Source organism: Sciurus carolinensis, chromosome 9, assembly GCF_902686445.1.
Source record: "Sciurus carolinensis chromosome 9, mSciCar1.2, whole genome shotgun sequence".
NCBI classification, from domain to species: Eukaryota; Metazoa; Chordata; class Mammalia; order Rodentia; family Sciuridae; genus Sciurus; species Sciurus carolinensis.
This window is the reverse complement of record NC_062221.1, coordinates 9,798,935-9,814,594: the sequence shown is the minus strand read 5'-3', so window position 1 is coordinate 9,814,594 and position 15,660 is coordinate 9,798,935.

The window sequence follows — 15,660 nt, the reverse complement described above, 5'->3', positions numbered from 1 at the left end:
GGGAGAAATTTCCCCAAACTCAATAAGAGATTCTCCTGAATTTTGTTCACAACTCTTAGAAGAGATGACATCCTTTTGCATTCAGACCAGAGTAAACATATGATGTCAGCCTTAATTCCAAATAACCCATGGCTATGAAGGCAATTTAATATTCAACCTCAAATATACTAGGATGTGCAGTAGGAATCTATGGTATTTTAGGTACTTGGATTCTATAGTCACCCAGTAGCTCAAGGGGATCACTCTTCTGGGCTCGCCTTAGAGGGACTTGGAATGAGATTAAGAATGAGAAATGAAACCTAACACCAGCATCTTCTGACCACTCTGCATAATCGAATGCACTTAAACACTTCCTGTAAAACCCTGCTGCTTTTCAGTTGTTTGATATCCTGATCATTTTTGAACCCTTGAACTCTGACAGAGAGGAGGAACTTGGAGAGGTTGTCATCTGATCTATGTTAGAAGGCGAAAGGAACAGGTTTCTCTCTAATAGCACTTCTTTCTGCTTAACAGTTGGTGGGAGATTAAAATGATCTAGGTGGATAAGGCTGCTTAGAGGGCTGTGAACATCACCTTTTGGGGAGGCTTTGCCTGTATGTCAAAAACTGGCCGGTCATTAGAAGTAAAAGGTTGAATTTCTCCCCTTTTCTTTCTGGCCAAACGTTGGTAATATTTTACTGCTTATTTATTCATTTTTGTGATTTACTCCAAGTCTTGAAGGAGAGTGAATTCCTGCTATGCCACTGTCCAGCCAGGATCGTGGTTAGACGCTGACATTCTGAGTTCCAGCCATATTAATTGCTGGATAAAGGCTATAATCCCCCTCTCTTTGAAGCCCAGGGCTGATTTTAGGCAACACTTCAAAAGCAGCGCAGAACTGAAGAGGCATATTTCCTACCAGCTCTGAATTACCATGATTGACTCAGCTCACATTAGACTACATGTGCCTTACATATTTGGCTACCCAACAAAACAGTTTGATTTTAATATTGGAGAGCAAAAGGAAAGTCCTCTTATGACCCAGAAACTGATCTCTAACTCCTTGTGAGATATTTCAATGGTTGTTTAAGTCACCTTAGAAGTAGAAACACCACAAGCATTCCTTTCTTACAGTAGAAACATAATGTTTGAAAGTCTCTCTCTTCTCTCTCTCTCTCTCTCTCTCATTTTGGCACAATATCATATAAAACCATTCAACTGAGTCCACTGTATTTAAAGACAAAAGCCTATGTAAATAATGTGTTTCAGACTTTCTCGAATTATTAGAAGCCATAGAAGTCTTTTTAAAATTAATTTTAAGTATCAGTTATTTAAAAATTCATACCCAATAGCAATGGTAACAAAGCTTTCAAGAAAGGAAATATGATATGTAATTATTCTGTGCAAAACTAAACAAAACCAACAATCAACGAAAACAAAACAAAACAAAACAAAAATGACTCAAGTAAATGGAAGTTTATGACTCATGGGGAAATTTTTCTTGGTGTCTTTTTGACTTACAGCTTGTTTATCTCTGGATCTGTGCTATAGGGACTTTCTCATATAAGGTTTGCCAAGTACACTTGGTGTGCTATGTATGAGAAAGATTAACAGTATTTCAGATCAAAGGAGGACCCTGCTTCATGGTCTTACGAGATTGTCATTCACTCCCATTATGGCTCATTTGCACAAGATTTTCATGTAATATGAGCCATTATTTTGGTGGCAGTGATTTGACGTACAGACAGGGCCAAACTGCATCTCAGCATCCTAGTCAGGCAGGCTGGGGGGTATCGTGGTCCCAAAGAACTTGCCAATCATAAAAGGCAACTGTTACTCAGTTATGGATTGGCCTACCCCCCTCGACTCCCTGTCCTTGTTTTTAAGGTGGAAAACTTCTTGAACATGCATGGATACCGTAAAAATCAGACAATGCCTACTTGTGCTAGATTAGATACAGTTTAACCAGACAAAGTTTCAGATACCCTATTCAAAAGGGCAAGTCAGGAGCCGTTTTAGTGAACTGCTTTTTCTTCTTCTGCTTTCTGCCATGCTTATTTTGATTTTAAAATAACTTGGTGTGGTGAAAAGTTATGCCTGAGCTACATTCAAAACTTCTCCTGACTCTACATATGTGTTTTTCTAGTGATTTAGTTTCAAGGTCCTGCATAGAATACATATTTACATGAACCAGTCTCTAACTTCCTCTCCCTCTTTCTTTCAGCAGATTAGATTAAAAAGAAAAGGAGAAAGAGGTGGTGTTGTTGCTTTGATGGTGTTTAATAATGTTAAAAAAATGATTCTAAATGTGATTTTGTTTAACAACAGAGAATATTGTCTTATTAAGTGATTTCAGCATATATTTCAATTGCACATCTATCTTTATGTGGATTAAAAATACACGTACCAAAAAAGGAAAGAAAAATAGAAAAAAAAGATTTATGTGCTCAGTTAAATGTTAAGAACTAAGAATAAAACTATACTAGAATATAACCTATTTTCACTGTCCAGATTGAGTTTTCTAAGCCAATGATTTTAAATCTGGAGTTGTCAGTCTTATTCAGCATTTACCATTAGTGGCAAGGAGATCGTTAGTTTTATGTAGGATTTATTCAGCATTTTTGATATGACACTGCAAAAAACATTTCAGATTTTTAAAATAGATTTCTTAAGACATACCAATATTTTACCTAAATTTTGTGTTTAGAACAAAATTGACTGTAATTTGTTATGTTTTTTGACCATGTTTTAAAATTCTTTAGAGCAACCCTGTCATGAAACAAAAGAAAAATGAACTCATATCATTTTATGTTACTCAAGAAAAGACTTAAAAATCAAAGAGATCACTGCTATATGCTCAATTGTAACATTTTATAAGAACTAAATATGAGTTATTCAAAAATTATTCTTATTGCTTAACCACAAGTAATTAATGAAAGAAATGGTTTTTGTTATTTATTAGGATAAACTTTATATTTTAGAACTTCACTAAAAATTAACCATACTGAGGATAGCATGTTCAGTGAAATATTTTTCAAAATGTGTATGTACTTAGAAAAAAATCAATAACCATAAAAATTATAAATGAGGTAAGAAATTAGAATATTTCCGTCCAAGTTCTAGTTTGAAAAACATACAAACCCCCCCTGAAACAGTACAGAAAACATATGTCCTCCACGGAGAATCGACCACTTTTTTGCTGTATTTATTTTGTTCCCCCCACTACCCTGTACCATTTGAAAATAAAGATATCTCCACGTTTTCAGCATGCATCTCCTGTGCCCAAGATAATTCTTTCGCATAACTACAATGACAGAAAATAGAAATAGCTCTATGAAAATCCCATCATCAAAATGTTTTAAATGAATCGTAGATTAATTAGAACTCAGGGATGATTAAAACTACTTATTTCCATTATGGTAAATACAAATTCAGTGGCCTACTACAGAAGCTCCATCTTAGCTACTTTGATTTTAAATTCAGACTTTCCATTGGAATTTATAGACAGTTTTGAAAAACAAATAATAAACTATTAGCTGAGTATGTTTTGCTTTATGAAACACTTTCAAAATATACGAACAACAGCGCCCTCTACATTTGGATAACTTAGGATGAAAGAGATTTCACTGGGTACAAGGAGCATTTAACAATAATCACTGTGGGTTTGGGGACAAATGATGTGATTGTAATACATTGCAAAATTACATGGTAATCTCTCATATGAGCTGATGGTATTTTAAACCATTGATTTAATATGGGAAATCAAATTCTGGAAATTCAATATTACACCCTTCAGCAAACAAACTGACAAAAATAATAATTGAGAGAAAATAGAAGGCTCTCTGGGAAAATATAAAAAGGTACAAAAATAAATTCAATCATATTATTTAACAGATTTTCAGAAATCAGTTTACAGTAGTTAAAATTGCATCATTTTCCTTTCTTGCTTATATAAACAAGGCCTTAAGATGTTTTCAAGTTCAGAAGTGGATCAAAGGCTTTTAAGAAAACACTTTCTAGTTTTTAGTATCTAACTATTAAAGTAAATACAGACTTGTGACCTAATATTTAATATATTTGCATGAAAAGAAATAGAATTAATTGGTGTTTAAGGCTTTTTCAGATTGCCATTTAAAATTGTTTATGAAATTATAAAGATTTACAAATAAAATTAGTCATGTAGACTCTCATGTGTCATTAATTAGCAAAACTATCCTTTTAAAAATTAGTGCATTACTCACTAAATAATGGAGAAAACAGACATATTTTATAAATTAAAATTATAACAGATTTTGTGGCATAGAACAAAATTTAAATATATATATTTTTTATCTTCTTTTTCTAACTGTAAACACTTCTTTTCATCACACTTAAATTTTAAATTATTTGAATAGTCAATGTAGTTAAAAATATGTGCTTGATAGCAGCAGAATCAATCCAAAATGTTAGTATTTGAAAGATATAGTTTCATATTTCTGGTACAACTTTTCATTTAAAATAAATAATGCTTATTTAAAGAAAATGTTTTGCTTAAATATGTTCTTTCAAACACAGGTTTGATACTGTGTCATTGTTAACTTTTAAGGGAAGTTTAAATACTATAGCCTAAAAGCCTAAAAATTATTTGTTAGCTGTCAGTGGCCAAAGGCAGTCCAAAACCGGAAGCATGTTATTCCTCGTTAATTTAATGCAAAAGTTTCAGGGTCTAAGTCCCTGCATTTTTAAGGAAAAAAACAATAGCATAAAAAAATTGAACTTAATAACCAACAAACATAGTTTGCATTTCAAAAAGTCAACAAACATAGTTTGCATTTCAAAAAGTCAACAACTAAAATATCTCAAATAAACTCCTGCAGAATATTTTCCACGTTTTAAGTGAGAGCAAACCTGAATTAAAAATAGCTTGGGAGAAGAAAAGAATGCTCTTTGAAACGCTCCCTTTAGTCTTTTCCTTGGCTTCCAGGGCTAGAAAAATCCTAGAGCAGGCTCTAAATTCTAAAGACAAAATGCAGTGACTCTGGGGATCATCTTGTTCATTTTAAGAGCAAATTAAAACAGTGAAAGAATGGTGCAAATAATTGTTTCATATGTTCTTTGCTCGTGACTGCTGTAATCATGGGGCCTGATTTACAAATGCAGACTTGAAGGTTCCTCAGCTTCCTGCAGGGTAGAAGACTGTTACTTTGGCACTCGCCCTCTCGCCCTTGTAATCACCACTCAGAACTGTGCCCTGGTACTTCCAATTCCCAGTCTCTTGATTGAACACCTCATTCTGTGCTAACAAGGTGTCCAAGGTATTTGAACAGGGGCTCCGGTTGGAAAATTGTTAATGGTTTTGCTCATTAAGAGTTGCTGCGATGGTTTTGGTAATTTGGTAACTGTCTAAATTGCACGTTGATTTCCCCCCTTCAGCTGAGAGGATGCTAAATTTAAGACAAGTAACAGTAATACTTGTGTTTTAAAATTGACAAGGGGTGTTGAGTGCTCTCTGGGTTATTATGCAATAGATTTCACGGGATTAATAAAATTATCTTGAATGTCTGGATTCATTCTCCATTTATTTTCAAGATAAGATTTAAAAGGAACCAGACAAAACTGAACATAAAAAATTGTCACTGGATGCACCTTCAAATAACTAAGATTTCCTGGAAGTTAAAGAAACGATAAGCACAGAACTGATTTCTTTAAGGACATGAGAAACAACAGAGCTAAGCAATATTTTAAAATATTTTATTAAAATCAAATTGATTAACTATTTTTGATACTTACTCTATTTTTTCAAGTATGTTTTTAAAAAACCAGAGGCCATTTTATATTTAAAGATTATAAACAATGTTGATTTACCTTATTCATTATTAGAATGACTTTCATGATCATTATTCACACATTCATTTTTATTCAAAGATGTATAATATTGATAGCTACATATTTGGATGAATTTTTGTTTAAAAAGAACTCTCAGATATCGTCAATGCTTCAAATTGACTTTTACAAATAGACATAAAAATCCTCAGACCTTTTTCATGAGTTAAATGAATCTTGCCTCTATTGAAATGGCTTTGATAAAGTCAAATTATTTTACTTATGTAATCCATTTTTTATATTTCTATGCTTTATAAAAATATATTTTCCAAGTAGAATTAAGAAGTTTAAATTAACTAAAAAAACAAACAACAATATTCAATATTCATATAATTCTTTGGTTTGGTTTAAAACCTGTGATTTATCTGTTCAGACTTAAAACCCTTTGGAAAAGATTTTTTTCTTACACATTCTGTATTTGTTTCTTTCTAAATCATGAACCATTTTTACTAAGTTTGGCAGCAACATTGCCAGGGATTTATTTTAAATTATTTTTAGTGATTTGGAAAGTTGCCATTTTATCCTAGAGACGTAAAGGTAGGAGATGAGATTCAGCTGAGGATGGAAGTTTCTCCCTGGACCGAGCAAAGGGCTATTTTAAAGTGATTTATGTGTCAGTTTTCTTCTGTGTCACCATTATGTCCCTGCTGCCTGCATGTGACAACGCGGTGCTTGCTAACATTTTGGTAATAATTTATTGAGATGAGGTTTTTTTTTTTTTTTTTTTTGGCCTGGAATTCAGACTGCAATCCTTTTAACACTGCTAAAAGGCACAAGTTCTCTCCAGGGTTATTTATTTTTCACTTTAGAACTGTGCACTCACACAAAAACCTGCCTACATAAATCTGCAACTTTTCTTTTTGATTTGGAAGTTGAATGCAGACCATGACTTCTGCATATAAAAAAAAATGCAGAAATAATGCCCCCCTACCGTGTAAGTATTTTTGTTTTTCATGAATCAAGCCCAAAGTTATTTAAATTAATTCTAGCCTCATCATGGTAATAGAATATCATTTTTTTGGCATTTTAAAAATACTGATGCATGGAAGTAATTTTAGTGGTTATTTGACCAAGTTTCTCATACATGTTCAAATTCTGTAACACAAAGGAGAAAATGCATAATTTTAGTTTCACACTAACAGATTTTATCAATCAACATGAAAACACAATTTTTGCTGTTTACAAGGTCTTATATTCTTCATTATAACTTTGAAAATCCAGAAAAGAGAAAATTTTATAGGTTGCATTCTCTGTTTACATTGAAAAAGCTCTGCTGTTGATTAATCCATCAGCAAATCTCTAAAATTTTCCTCTTTGAAGTTGGGTGTTGATTTAGAAAGTCTATCACACATCTAAGCTGGACACATTTGTTTGAAAATAAAGGCTTTTACTTTCCTGTATGTTTGGCCATGCACAGGCAGATTAAAAATAGAGTTTATTGTGGTAAATACTGAGGTTTGTTGTAAGCAAAAACATTTAGTTTTTTGTTTTTATTTTTTACTTTCCTTTTTTTCTGGACTTCAGACTTAATCACCTGATTTGATTGATCTTTCCAGTTGTTTGGCATTGGAGAGAGACTTCATATGTCCATGGATGTACTGGAAAAATTTTCTTTCCTTACGGATTTTTTTTTTTTTGTTATTGGGGTAATTCCGAAAATTTCTGCTTGGAAAATATCATCGTCTTTCATAGTCATGTGTCTGTAATTAGAATACAATCAAACCATAAATCAGAATCCCCATAGTTACTTTTGGGGATCCCAAGATTTAAAAATTATTTTTATTGTTTTCTATTGACTTTGTGACGCCTGAAAAGAGAAAAAAGAAACAAACAAACAAGGAAGTTCTACTACTTCAAAGAAAATAACACTTTTATAATGCTTTGGCAAAGTAATAGTATTGTATATAAATAAGTTAGGTTTTTTTTAATACCCCTGGTCTTGGGGATTCCTCCAAATTTTAGTTGTATTACTTGAATGGACAAAATTATTATGAAATATAGTAAAAGACACTATCATTTTACTAGATTTTAAAAATATTTTAACTAAATATTTTAGCAGTAGCTGTGCTGTTATTTTAATTATGAGTACCACTGTAAACAGGATTGGCTTCACTAAGTGAAAATCACATTCCTTTTTATAAAAAAAAAGTAAGGTTATAACTTTGTGTATAGTTCAGTTCTTAATATATAATTTGCTTTAATACTTGCTGAGATACATGCTTGTGGTTAGTATTTTAATTTCTAAAAGAAACTAATACATTCAATGATTTAAAGGCTAGTATCTTATGGAGAAAAGGCACTGAGAATTTGGTACCTATTTTTATCAACTTTGTTTATGTATTACTGCAGATAATAATGCAATCATTGCTCAGGTACTTTAGGTGTCAAGTCATGATTACAGTAAGCAAAATAATGACGTAGTTTGACAATCTATAGAGAAGATGAACATTATATTATAGTTTAAAAGTATTATCTTTTAAGTGACTATAATCTGATAAATTTCTAGGGCTGTAAGCAGTTTATCTAGAGTGAATTGATTCTAGCATTTCGGAAAATTGGTTTCATATTTATGTTTGGCAGAACTCACATTTGCTTTATATTTTTTGGGGGAGTGTGGGTACCAGGGATTGAACTCAGGAGTACTCGACCACTGAGCCACACCCACAGTCCTATTTTGTGTTTTATTTGGAGACAGGGTCTCACTGAGTTGCTTATTGCCTCACTTTTGGTGAGGCTGGCTTTGAACTTGAGATCCTCCTGCCTCAGCCTCCCAAGTTGCTGGGATTACAGGCGTGTGCCACTGCACAAGACCCCTTTACTTTATCTCAACTGTCACAGTTATTTGAATGTAAAAAGCAAAGTCAGTTAGGAGCTCATTAAAGGTCAATTTTTGAGTGAGCAAAGTGAGGTAAAGTAAAGTAAACTTGCATATGATTATTTTATAGATCTCAAATTTTGGAGTAAGAAGGAAATAGGGATTAATCCAAGGACTTTATTTTACAGCCAAGGATGTCGAAGGCACAAGTTCAGAAATTTCCCAAGGTCCTACAACCAGTTAGTAGCTGTCAGTTAGAATGAGTTCCCTCCCACCTAGACCAGTATTCTTTCCATTCTCCTTCACCCCCTCAGTCACATCAAAATCAATGCCTCCTTGGATAGTTACATGGGTTGGAAAAATATTCCTTGTGCTGACTTGGACCAGCGAGCTTTGGAAGATGAGTGGGTCCTCCTTATTCTGTATCTGGTTCTTGTTAAAACCCAAGTCATTATAGACTAACTTGTGGTGCAAAGATGAGAAACAAGATGGGAAGATAAAACCCTGCCAAAATTACTAGCAAATTTAAAAAGCAGATTACTTGTGTTTTTTATGGACTCTACCACTATCTTTGCTACTGTCTTGAAACAACCCATATAAGCCATGGCCTGGGAAGCAAGGAAATAGAGAAAAATATTTCTGGGATCCAGCCAAGGAATGAGGGCTATTTATACCGGTTACGTTTAAGTCTCGGGGAATAGAGAGGATTATCATATAAGTGGATGGGAACCCCCCACAGTGTCTTCCTTGCCAGAAAATTCTTCAGCTTTGAGTGTGCAGTGTGCTTTCAGACCTCTGTGGAAATTTCTCATGATCTTACTTTTAAGGTGCACTTGTTTTCTTTGTAGACCTGAAAACTTCCCATTCAACCTTCTAAACCTCACTAGACAGATAGCCCAGCTCAATCATTTTCCTGACTTATTTTCTTGTAGCAAACAAAATTTAATATTTTCCAACATGCAACACACCACATTTTATTCCAAATTATACCAGTAATAAATCTTCATTCAGGAAATATGCATCCAGTATCATGCCACCAGGGAAAGTCATGTTAACATCTGCTTTTTTCTTACCTATAAGTATGAACAGATATACATAGTATGCATATTACACATATCATACATAGTTAAAATGATGCTTTCATATGATTTTTAGCTTATTTTGTTTACTTATTCTCATATTGTGAGCATTCACTCTCGACCTATGGCTTGGCTTTTTATTTTGGTAATTCAATAAGTCCTTCTTGAATTCACAGATGTGGGTTTCAGAAATAAAACTGGAGGTGGTGGGAAAGAGATTAGAAACCAGCTATTACAGTGTCAGCAAGAACCTATCAAAGACAGAACCAGAGCTATGAAAGTCAGGAGCAGAGACGGTCAAAGGCTTCATAGTGTCACGTGTGTAGAGAGAGGTTAAGTGGGATGAGGAGCCTAACGGGACCCTGAGCCTGGCAATTAGTCAACTGGTACTGATTTGTGAAGGTGGCTTAGGAGACGTGGAGGGGAAGATCCCTTCTACTTTCATATTCTTCACATTCCAAAAATATGAGTGATCAGCTACATGGGGGTTCTGGTGCAGAGACTGAGGCTGGACCACGCCTGGCATTTGGAAGAAGAGAAGGCAGCTGAGAGCTGGCTGCCTCTGCTGGTGAGGTGGGCAAAACCGCCCCATCCTGCAGGCGAGAACCACCGAGCACTTTGAAACAGGAAAGGCGAGTTTATTATATTATTCAAAGTTTATTTACTAAATGTGTCAATAATATAAAGTCACAAAAATCAATAATACAGGTATGGACACTAATACAACGAGGCTTGCTAAGAGGGGAAAGTAAGACGAGACCATTGCTTACCTTTCAAGGCCGAGTCTATCCATATTGGTAAAATAATAAATAGAGAAATTTATTGTAAGCATTTTATTTAGATTCATACTGTAATGCAAAGAACTGGTGAGACTGACAGTGTTTAAAGAGAGTGAGTCAAGGGAGGGATGGGGAAGGGAACTTTGGCATTGCATTTTGTACTATTCTTTAGTGTTAACAATTTATCATGTGTATGTATAACTTTTTTTTTTTTTTTTTTTTTTGGTGCTGGGAATTGAACCCAGGGCTTTGTGGTAGGCGAACCCTCCACCAACTGAGTCATATCCCCAGCTGCTGTATAACTTTTATAATAAAAAGTGAGAACAAATAAATGAGCCAAGTGTGTGTGAAGAAGTAGCATGCTTTGGCTTTCCAACTCTTCAGGGTCCTGGATCAGGTAAGAGACTGAACCCTGAAACCTTCAGGATGGCTGAGGAGTCAGGCATCCTGCTTTCTACGCTAATTTTCCAGATCAGTTGGACTCCTTTCTGTTTTTAGAATTGTCATAATCGATTTTGGTTGAGTAAAATGTTCTTTTTTTATTTTCTCCCTCCCTCCCTCCCTCCCTTCCTTTCTTCCCTCCATGTCTCTTTGCCTGATTTCCTTCCCTCCTCCTTCCTTTCTTCTTCTCCTCTCTTCTATCCTCCTCTCCTCTCTCTCCTCCCCTGTGTCTCTGTCTCTCTCTTCTTCATTGCTGAAGCACAGAGTACACTCATCCTTCCTCATCTGTGAATACATTCCGAGAATCTCAGTGGATGCTTGAAACTCCAGATTACACCAAACACCTTAAATATATGCTAGGTTTCTTTCTTATACATCCATACCTATGAGGAAGTTTAACTTATCAATGAGCATGGAAAGAGATGAACAGCAATAACTAATAATAAAATAGAAAATTATAAAATAGTGTGTAATGAAAGTAATATAATGTGGTCCGTTCTTCGGACTATCTTATTGTACCAGACTCACCCTTCCTGTGATGCTGGGAGATGACCTGAGGCCTTGGTGAAGATCTCAGGAGGTGGGGGACACGGCGTCAGGATCCTACTGGGGAGGACCACCCCTGCTCTCGCTGCTCCTGGGTCCAGGCACATGATGTCATGGGGGTGAGGCTACATGTGCAGTGTGAATATGCAGGACAAAGGGTTGATCCACTTCCTTGGGCAGGACAGCCAGAGATGACGTGAGATTTCAGGACGTGATTTAGAACAGCATGCAATTTAAAACTTTTGAATTGCTTATTTCTGGAATTTTCTGTTTTTTTTTTTTTTTTTTTTTTTTTTTTTTTTTCCAGACATTGGTTGACTACTGGCTACTGAAACCAGGGGAAGCAAAGTGAGGATAAGGGGAGCAAAGTGAGGATAAGGACTAGTGTACTTCAAGTTCAGATCCAGGCAGTGTCTGTTTGTTGTGTGGCTCGTTAGTTGTGATCTTGGCACGACTCTGAATGTCTCAGTAACTCAGTTCTCACGTGTGGGGTGAGATCTCACCGGTCTTCTAGAACTGTTTCAAATACAACACGAGTTCATCTGCATTAATCACTTGAGAAAGAGAAATCTATAACGGTGCCCAGAGATTTCAAAAAGACATTACGCGATTTTAACATTCATCCTTGAATAATTTCTTAGTAAAACAGGAATGGATGGATACTTTTTTTTACATGATGAAAATATTCATATTTCAAATATAAAACTTTTATACATGAAGAAACACAAGAACACAACTTCCACCATTATTGTTTAATTTTTTTTTTTCTGGAATTAATGGGCAGTCCAATTGAAGAACTAAAAGAAATAAGAGATTAAAACTTTATAAGAAATTGGAAGAATAATCAGTTGGTAGATAATATCATGGTACATTAAAATAACTCTAGATGATAAAAACAAAAAACAAGTAGAAAAAAATAAGAGAAGGTCGTATTACTGTTTTGATTAAAACACATGTGCTTAGGTTCTAGAAAGTTTTTTTTTTTCTTCCTTAATGTTTATTTATACCACTCTTTCTACCAACCATGCAATTATGACTCATTGATTTAAAATTGCATTTTACGTACATTAAGAGAATTTTTAGACCCAGTGAATGAGAAGAAAAGGAAAGAACCTTGGCAAATAATTACCAAAGTGGGTTTTTTTTTTTTAAAGTTCCATCAAAACAGGAGCGAGCAGAGCAATGGAAAAGAGATTAGTACTTTCAGAACTTGAAGAAAGAAAGCTAAAGATCCATAGAGAAAAGGGTGTGAAGGAGGAGACCCTCAAATAGGCGTTGGAGCGAGTGTGAGAGGCGGCATTTACAATGTGAGGGTCCTGTTTGGTAGAGTAATTTCAGTGCAAGGAAGAGAATGAAATGAGTTATTCTGTTCTAACGAAGGTGAGGTTGAAAGAGAGATCTGGCAACTTAAAGAGACAAGGCGTGGTGACCGAAGGACCTGACAAGGACTATTTTAGAAGAGGACACGTTTTGGGAGGGCTCACAGTTTTAGGGGTCTCAGTCCAAAGATGGGCAAGTCCCTTGCTCTGGGCCCAAGGTGAGACGGAACGTCATGGTGGAAAGGTGTGGAGGAGGAAAGCAGCTCAGGACGGAGCAATGGGAGAGCATAGAGCGCCACTCACCAAGGACAAATGCATACCCCAAAGGCACACTCTAAGGACCCACCTCCTCCAGCCTGCCTACCTGCCTGCAGTCTCCATCCCATTATCCCTACCAGGGGACTAATGCACAGATTAGGTTAAACTCTCATAACCCAATCATTGCACCACTACACTCTATTGCATTGTCTTACATGAGCTTTTGGGGGTCACCTCACATCTAAACCATAACACAAGGCCATTAGTAGTAGTAGTAGTAGTAGTAGTAGTAGTATTTACATTGGGGATTTTCCTAAATGGGAAGTAGGAGAGTTTTAAGGTGATATATCTTGGAGAAAGTGAAGTGAAAGCAACTAATGGTAAAAGCAGTATGAATCTGGTAACCATTGAGGATAATTCTCTCAGAGACTGGTATCTAGAAGGTCCAGATGCAAACATACCACCTTGACTCTTGCCTTTATGTTTAATTATAATGCACTAATTAAAATAATAATAACAAGGAAAATAGGAAAGTGATTAGTAGAATAGAGAGAGTGAATCACGGGAGGGAGGAAATGAGACAAGGAAGGGAAGGTAAAGGGGAACAAGATCGATCAAGTTGCATCATGTATATGTCTGGGTATGTCATTATGAACCCAGCTGTTAGGGTAATTATAAGGCACCAAGAGGAAAACAAAAAGAGAAAGTGAAAAAGCAAAGAATTTTTGAGAAGGGGAATCCAGCATCAGAGCTTTCAGAGACCCTGGGTGACCTTGTTGGTTGGGATGGGGCAGGGATGTGGATTGCTACTTATGGGAGATAAAGAGTGATGATCGGCATCTCCAAATACAGATGAATGTCTGTGTAGAAGAAAAGGTGGTCCGCGGAAGGAGCTGGCTGTCACCATGGGTTAGATAGTTAAGACAGGAAGAAATTTGCTAGACTTTTGAAAATAATGCTATGGAATAACAAATATAAGAAGGATTAAAAAAATTTTTTTTTGAACAGGTAAGGACCTTGTAGTCTAAAAAAGAATGCAATATCAGCTATCCACTGATTTAAAAAGTTAATTAACATGTCTCTTCTTTGATCACTTTAATTTGGATGTCAGAAATGATACCCTGATAAACTCTTACACACTATTGCTGGGAATAGAATTAGCATACTGTTTTGGAGAACAGTACAGAGGTTCCTAAAAAACTAAAAATGGATCTATCATATGATCAGCTATCCCACTGGAAACAAATCAGCATATTAGAGAGACACCTGCATACCCACGTTTATCACGGCACTGTTCACAATACTAAAGGTATGAAATCCGCCTAGATGCCCCATCAGTGGATGAATACATTAAAAACAGAGGGCACATCCACACAATGGAATATTACTGAACCATAAAAAGGAACGATAACCTATCATTTGCAGCAAAAATGAAGGCAATTGGAGGGCATTATGTTAAGTGATGTAAGTCAGACACAGGATGATAAACACTGCATGTTCTTGCTCATAAGTGGAAGCTAACAAATGTTAATCTGAAGGTAGAACAGTGATTACTAAAGACTGGGAAGGATGGGGCATAGGGGAGATGGAGGAGGTTGATTAAGGGGACCAGAAAACAGTTAGATGGAATAATATTTAATGCTCTGCAGCACTATGGGATGGTCATGCTTCACAATAACCCATTATATATTTTAACAATAACTAGAAAAGAGGAGCTTGGATGCTCCAAACACGAGGTAATGATAAGGACATGGAAAAGCTAATTACCCACAAACTTATCATTATATATTGTATACGTATATTAAAACATCACACTTGAATTCATAAATATTTACAATTGTTACATGTTAATAAAAAAAATCTTCAACCACTTATCAGCGAAAACATTTGGCCTTTGTTTTTTTGGGATTGGCTTATTCCACTTAGCATGATATTTTTCAATTCCATCTGTTTATTTGCAAATGCATAATATTATTCTTCTTTATGGCTGAATAATATTCCATTGTGTACAACCATAGAAACCAAAGATGTACCCCATATGTGTACAATGAATCAAAATGCAGTCTGTAAAAAATAAAAATAAATAAGTAAATAAATTTTAAAAAATCTTAGGGGCTGGGAGTGTAGCTCAGTGGTAGAGAGCTTGTCTACCATGAGTGAGGTCCTGAGTTAGATTGCTAGCACCAGAAAAAAAATTTTTACAAAGGTTTCGGGAGATGGACATGCTCACTACCTTGTATACATGCATCAAATTAACATACATACCCTAAAATATGCACAATTAAAATAATAATAGTTAATAAAAATATAAATTAATGATGCTCTGATTCAAAATTCATTTTTTTCAGTCACAAAAAAATTATTTGGTGAAAATAAAGCATACATATTGTTTGCAGTAGAAAAAAAAATTATTTTTATCTCTATTGAGAATTCTCATTCAAGTTCATCTCTCTTTTCCTCATGCACAAGCTATAGAAGGCTTTTTCTTCCTTAAGGTTTAGTTTTACCTTTTATATACTTCTTACTAAGTATATAATTTTGACTCACAGAAATTAAAATGGGCTTTTACAGAAAAGTCTCTT